The following is a 6,878-nucleotide window of genomic DNA, read 5'->3' as shown; positions in this document are numbered from 1 at the left end:
AAATATTTTAAATGAGTATATTAACAAACGTAAATGAACGAACTTAGTAAACATAAACTTATGAGCATAACGAAAGTAAACAAATGAACATAAACGGACATTCCTAAACATAAATGAGGAAAAGAGGCATGTGTTCATGTTTGTTCATTTAACTAAATGAACAAAACATTTTGCTCATGTTCATTCATTATTTGTTAAATAAACAAAGACCTCGCCTAAACGCTTCACGACAGGTCACTTAGTATCATGTTCGTTTACATGCCTAATCAAATATGTCTTTTGTGGGGATCATTGTGACTCAATAGATGGTTGAGTTGGCCTTGAAGGAGTTCAGTAGTGTTTCTGGGTAAAAGTGAAGTTATATTTGGTAGTGTGGATGGGCCATTGAAGGCTGATATTCTTCAGATTTTGCCATTTAGGATTGGTAGTTTCCCTAAAAAGATGGAATAAGGCTTTAATGCTAATTAACACATGTTTGTAGCATTTTGGAATTTAGATAATAGAAACTCTATGTGGATAGGCCATCATACTAGAGGCTTTGGGAGATTGTAGAGAGGTGGGATGATCCTTGGAGTTGGAAACAAATCCTTTTAAGTGTATTTTAGGCTCTATTATGTTTAAGATAAGATTGGTAATGGATTCATGTGGTAAGATTGATACTGATAATTGGTGTGAGAAGGGTACTCTTATTATTAAAGTAATTAAAAGGAGAGATATTAGGGCTGCTTGGTTTGATTTTAAGATGAAGGTTGGAGATACGTGGGAGTAAGAGTGTTGGTTGGTGGTTGGCCTGGTCGTTGGAAGCGAAATACCTGCTTATTTTTCGTTGGGCTTTAAGGTTTGATGGGCTGATGCTGTCTGGTTCAGCCCGAATATTTCAAAGCATGCCTTTATGACTTTCAAATATTGCTTCTTAACTCAAGATACAGTAGAAACTCTATGAAATAATACACTTGGAACCATCAAAATTTATTAATTAAAAGAGTTATTAATTAATCGATAAATTAATAATTATTAATTTATATATTAATTAATATTTTATTAATTTATAGTAGAATACTTAGTTTACAAACACCTTTCAAGCTTCCACTTAATTATTGTATACAATGCATGTATATCAAATGAACGGCCCAATTTGAAAAAACAACACCAGAAGTTCTTACCATGCTAAGGAAAATTAGAGACGGGATTCAAGGGGAAATTGATTTCAACAAAAAACAAAAGACAATTGAGTCATTTTTCAAGAAACCTTCATAAATCATTCATGTAATATGCTATATATAAGGAATTATTAATTTATATTTTATATGTGGTCTAAAGAAACTATAAAAAATGTATTATTTTATAATTTTAGCGAATTATTAATTTAGCACCCTATCCCCGAGTCGGGACTGGCAAAAAATATTATCTTAGAGAGTTTATTAAATAATCGAGTATTAATTTATCGAGTTTCTACTGTATATAGAATGATGATGTGGAAATATGATGAAAACAAGATTGCTTAAGAAGAAAACCTTCAAAGTTTCAAATTTATCTACCTATTCTAATAAAGTAAAATAAATGTGGACACTTGGCATATTTTGGTTAATTCTTATAATTTTTCCCCTCCAAAACTAATATACCCTAATATATGTAATAAATCAATAATTATTGTAACACCCCAACCCGGAACAGGCTGACGTGTCACCTTTACAGATATTAAAACATAACTTATAAAAGCCTAAGTGAAATTTAATTTCATCAAATAACCGAACACATTTATAGTCTTCTAAAATCTTGAACTTTATTACTCTCTCTCATCACTAATTCCCCTTATTTCCCGGGTGACCAGTTAACAAATAAGAAAAACACAACAAAAAAGATACGGTTGAGCCAAAAAGTGCCCAGTAACGGAAAGAACAATAGTAATGACGACAAGCCGAATGAACGGAAGCAAGATAATAACAAAATCTATCTTCCCAAAATAAGTATGATACCGAAATCTGATACTTTTAGAACATATGACAATATAATACCAGAACAAAAAACCGATACTAAACATATAACGGTGACTGACTTACAAGACAATCGATGATACAAAAATAAGTCGCATAATGAAAGGAGTACCCAGAGCCGAACATATAACATATAACTTGTAACATATAACATGTGACATATAACGTATAACATATAATTGAACTAGGATCGATCCATACGCCCCTAAATGGCCAAAGTACTACCAAAGTACTAGTTAGAGACACCGTGAACTTTTAAAACACACTGTCACGAAAAGTGCTGTGCTCGGGTAACAGAGTACTAAACCAGAAAGATGCTATTACTACCTAATATATAACATATTAATACTAGCTCATATTATTAAGATAGGAACATGCAGTAATGAGTGCGAGTTTATAAAATCTATTGCATGCTACAAGTATCTCTAACCAAAATGGATTGAAACTGAACAAAACTAAATAAAAAGTTGACGACGTATAAAATGTCCAAAGACCAAACGGGTCGTATCGATAGAGACAATTAGGTGATACTCAAAATATAAAATACCGAAAGTCCGTACTACAAAGTAACGGATTAGAATCAATATTATGAGTAAACGAGAACGGAAACCGTACTACAAAGCAACGAAATATAATTAATACTTCGAATGAAGAAAAACAGAATCCGTACTACGAAATAACGAAATATAAATAATACTAAGAGAAAACAAAACAAGAAACCATACCTTAATCAAATAAGCGAAACAAAGCAAGGTCAAATAAGAAAAACTCTAAGTTGTTCGCACGTCCTACAAAAACATACAGTTTAGTTCTTGTAGGATTAATCATATAGGACCTAAATTATGATGTTGGTGATTCGTTGACTTACGGATTTTCTGGCGACGAACAGTTTTAGAATTCACGATTTTATCAAATTATTGCACTATTCTTTAACTGACCAATTTTTTGATCGAATAATAGTTTTCATATAATACCTTTATCCATATTATATGGTGATCTCATCTTTACACATTTAGTTTGATTAATTATTCAAATGAAAAGAATACTACCACTATTTTATACGGCGTATATATATTATAATGTTAACATGCATGAAAGACATATATGAACTATGACAGCAAGAAAATGAAAAATTTTCTTTCAATCTACTCGGGTTAAAATCATTTACTACTTGGTCAATCTAGTATTATAATAATATTACTTTATATATCTTCTTAAATTTAATTATGGAAGCGACATTAAACGAAAAGCTTTAAAAGTTTCTTCAAGAAACTCATACCCAGTTTCAAATGTTAACAAACTCAACAAAACAAACGCCAAGAAACTTCTTTTGTTTACAAATTATTTTTTTGATAACGTCACAAATTTCAAATGCAGATTCTAAATATAAGTCGGAAAAATCAACGAACACCCACCATATTAGAACATGATAAGAGCATAAACAAACCAAAAGCTGATGATCTGAACGGTTACCTCACAAGCCGACAAAACCGGACGTGTAACAGAGCGAGAGCGGTGAGAGACTACGGGCGTGTGACGGTGTCTGAATAACGGAACAAGACGTCAAATGGTGAGCAACAGTGATGGTACGCGGAGGCTGCACGTAGTGGTTGTAACAGACGGCGGAAGCGAGAGACACGACGACTTCTCATATAAATTCTTATTTATCTTAAACATTATTTATATATTTATTTGTTTATTCATTTTGTTTTTCTCTCACAATATTCGGGTTATTATAATTATTCACTTTCCTTTTACACTATATTTATATAATATCTATATATTTTTATAAATATAATTATTAACATATTATTTTACTATATATTCAAAATACTTGGTGAATTCCAAAAATTAACAACAAATCATGTTTCTTAAATGAAAATTGTTTCAGGTTTTTTTTGAAACTTAAAATTGATTTTATGGGTCAAAAGTTGTTAATAAATCGGTTTTAGTAGAACTTGATTGAAATCGAAATTAAGGTTACAAAGATAAAAAGCGCGCCAAAAAGGTTCGACTTTTTTTTTGCTAGATGTCAACGACATACCGACAGGATAAGAAGATATAATATACCAGCAAGCACATGGATGATGTACATGTGTCACGTGCACTTAGCTCACTAAACCAACAAAATTTGACCAGTCAAACTTGGATTATACCCTGGCTCCTTCATAATTAGCACATACACCAGGAGACTTGGGTTTTATAATTAACAAAAATAAATTAATGTATAAACTATCAATAGATAAATATTTTATCATACAGAAAAAACATACCTGAAATTATGAAGCAGTTAATTTTCTTTTAGTTTGTGCGGACTAGTTAGTTGCTAGTTCGTGTTGTGAATATAATATATACAGTCTTTCTAAAAAAAACTGTTGTCGATTTCTATGACTATTTAAATAAACCAGATGAACAAAAAGAAAGATATATATTTCACTTTGTCCGAGTCTCTCATTGTACTTTGTACAATAATTAAAGTGAAATATAATGTTGACACAAAGGCGGTGAATTTTGACTTGGAGGTCGAGGCTGAAAAACAAAGTTAAATGTATTGATTTCTATAAAAAGGTAGTCTAATAAACCAAATATGGGTAAAAATTAATGCACTCTAAAATGGTTCAAAAAATAATTAATAGGTATGGGTAATGCGGATTAACATCATAGGTATGTTGAATAGTATTTGGAAAAACCCTATGCTTTAAGGAACTCATTAACTGGAACTAGAATCAACTATAAATGTAAAACTCTACTCACCTCCAGAACCACAATAAAGTTTAAAAAGTAGGCTAGTCGACTTGAATCAACATAACCTATATATGGGTAATTGGGTACAAGGTTCTAACGTGAAAACAACCAAAAACACCTCATCACCGCAATAAAGCAGCTAATAGATGGTTTTCCAAGAATATATCATTGTGCATAGTAAAGAATAAACCAAAACCCTAATAAAAATTTTAAGAATTACAATTATGGGACTAAAGCGCTTTTCTTCAATCAAAGAAGAGTCGGGCCATGCAAACTAAGTCCGTTGACAAATTTCCCTGATCTTCTAATGTCTCGTTAAATATAAATATAAAAAAATAGTAATCGAAGATGCTTTGTTAAGACTATGAAACTCAAATTTTCTACCCAAAGTCAAAATTTGATATTCCTAGCTCGAATAGGATTAATGTAATTTGTAAGCCAAATGGTGATCGACAACAAACAAGACGACGACAAACAAACAAGTTATCAATGGTGATCGACAACAAGACGATGACAACAAACTTCAAAGGACAAAACTTTCGACATCAAATATCATATAGAATAAAGAATGTCATCAAGATTTTAGACACTTAGTTAAAGAAAAAGGCTAATCTTACCTCCTAACACTAACTAAACATATATGCATCATATAAAGCATGCTTACCAAAAATACAGTTATCACCACAAAACATTAATAACCATAGCATAAACCCTAAAATGAAGTTAAAAAAAATAAAATCTCTAATGGTGATTATGAAAACAAACCATCTGGCTAATATTAGAGATTATGCCTATACTGTGTCCTAATTAAAAGTAAAAGATAATAACCAATCAATACATCATCTAATCTAACGGCCCAAACAAGACGGACACCTACCTAAACCATTCTCATTGCACAACGTACAACTCCTAAACCCACCTTTCTCCGTGTAACACTTATGGCTTCCCCTGCACTCGTCACACAGAACAAATCTGACGTCACCACAACCGTCACACTCGCCGGAGTTCACCGCCGGCAAGCCTTCAACGATCTTCTTCAGCTCGCCGGTTTCGTGCAGTTGCTTCACCTCCTCCGCTCCTCCGACGTACCTGCCGCCGATGAAAACCCTAGGCAGCGTCAGTTTCATCTCCTCCGGCGAATCGCCGCCGCACTCCGCCGCCGTGAAGCTGTTCAACTCGTTGATGAACCGTGAGTCCATCGACAGATCTCGTTCGTCGATTGAGACACGAAAACCGTTCAGAATCGATCGTACGGTCCGGCATGCCTCGAACGTTGACCGGACTATACGGAGACTCGTCATGTACACGATAACTCGCGATTCGGCTCCCGGAATCGTAATGAGACGGTCAGGTTTCGTCAGTTTCTCCGTCGCCGCTGCATTAATCGGTTTGGCCGGAGCTAGGGTTTGCTTGGTGGAGAAGGCACGTGCGAGTTTGGTAGCGAGGTGAACTCGGTGGAAGATTGATAGTCTTGTAGGAGACGGTAGATCTAGGGTTTGGTTAATATTATGATCGTCTCTGAACAAATTCTCGACATCTTTTAAAGAGGAATGAATGAAGTTGAGCTTGGATGATGATCTACGGAGCAAACGGCCGTCAATATTATTATTATTATTATTATTATTATTATTATTATCAATTTCACGGATAGGTTTCCGGCGTGACTTCCACATTTGAGGTTAGATGTTGGTCGTTGAAGTTAGGTTCATATGAAACAAACAGTTGTGTTTGAAGTAAAAATGGGGGGTTGATTTGGTAGTTGGAGATGAATAGTGTAATTGTGGGCATGTGTTGATTACACTTTTGGGTGCCTCCTTCAATTATTATTCGTGTCATATAATGATGATGACTCCATTGGGTCTTACATTTTGTCACTAGGAAAATACTAAATTACTTTGATAAATATCATAATTAATTTACTGATGATGTTTTTGATTAATGTAGTAATAATAATCATCATTTTTAATGGCTAATTTGAATAACCGACGGACTATTTGCTCATCTATTAATCTTTGTCCTGACAACTGGAGATCACCCTTAGGAGGAAACCCATCATAGGCGAGAAAGCTCAACCTGAAATCCTCTAATGTTTATCACATGTGAGACTTGAACCTAATAATCCACCTTAACCACTTAAAC

General features: G+C 33.6%; 1 pseudogene; it reads right to left on the bottom strand.

Annotated features, from left to right (window-relative positions):
• Positions 1 to 5,587: 5,587 nt before the first annotated feature.
• Positions 5,588 to 6,040, bottom strand: LOC143579386 (uncharacterized protein At5g39865 pseudogene; annotated as a pseudogene).
• Positions 6,041 to 6,878: the final 838 nt, after the last annotated feature.

Source organism: Bidens hawaiensis, unplaced genomic scaffold (genome assembly GCF_021521415.1).
Source record: "Bidens hawaiensis isolate Kalapana, Puna unplaced genomic scaffold, B.hawaiensis_p1.1 tig00029688_1, whole genome shotgun sequence".
Taxonomy (NCBI): Eukaryota; Viridiplantae; Streptophyta; class Magnoliopsida; order Asterales; family Asteraceae; genus Bidens; species Bidens hawaiensis.
Note: the sequence above shows the minus strand (reverse complement) of the source record. Positions and strands in the feature narration are given on the sequence as shown.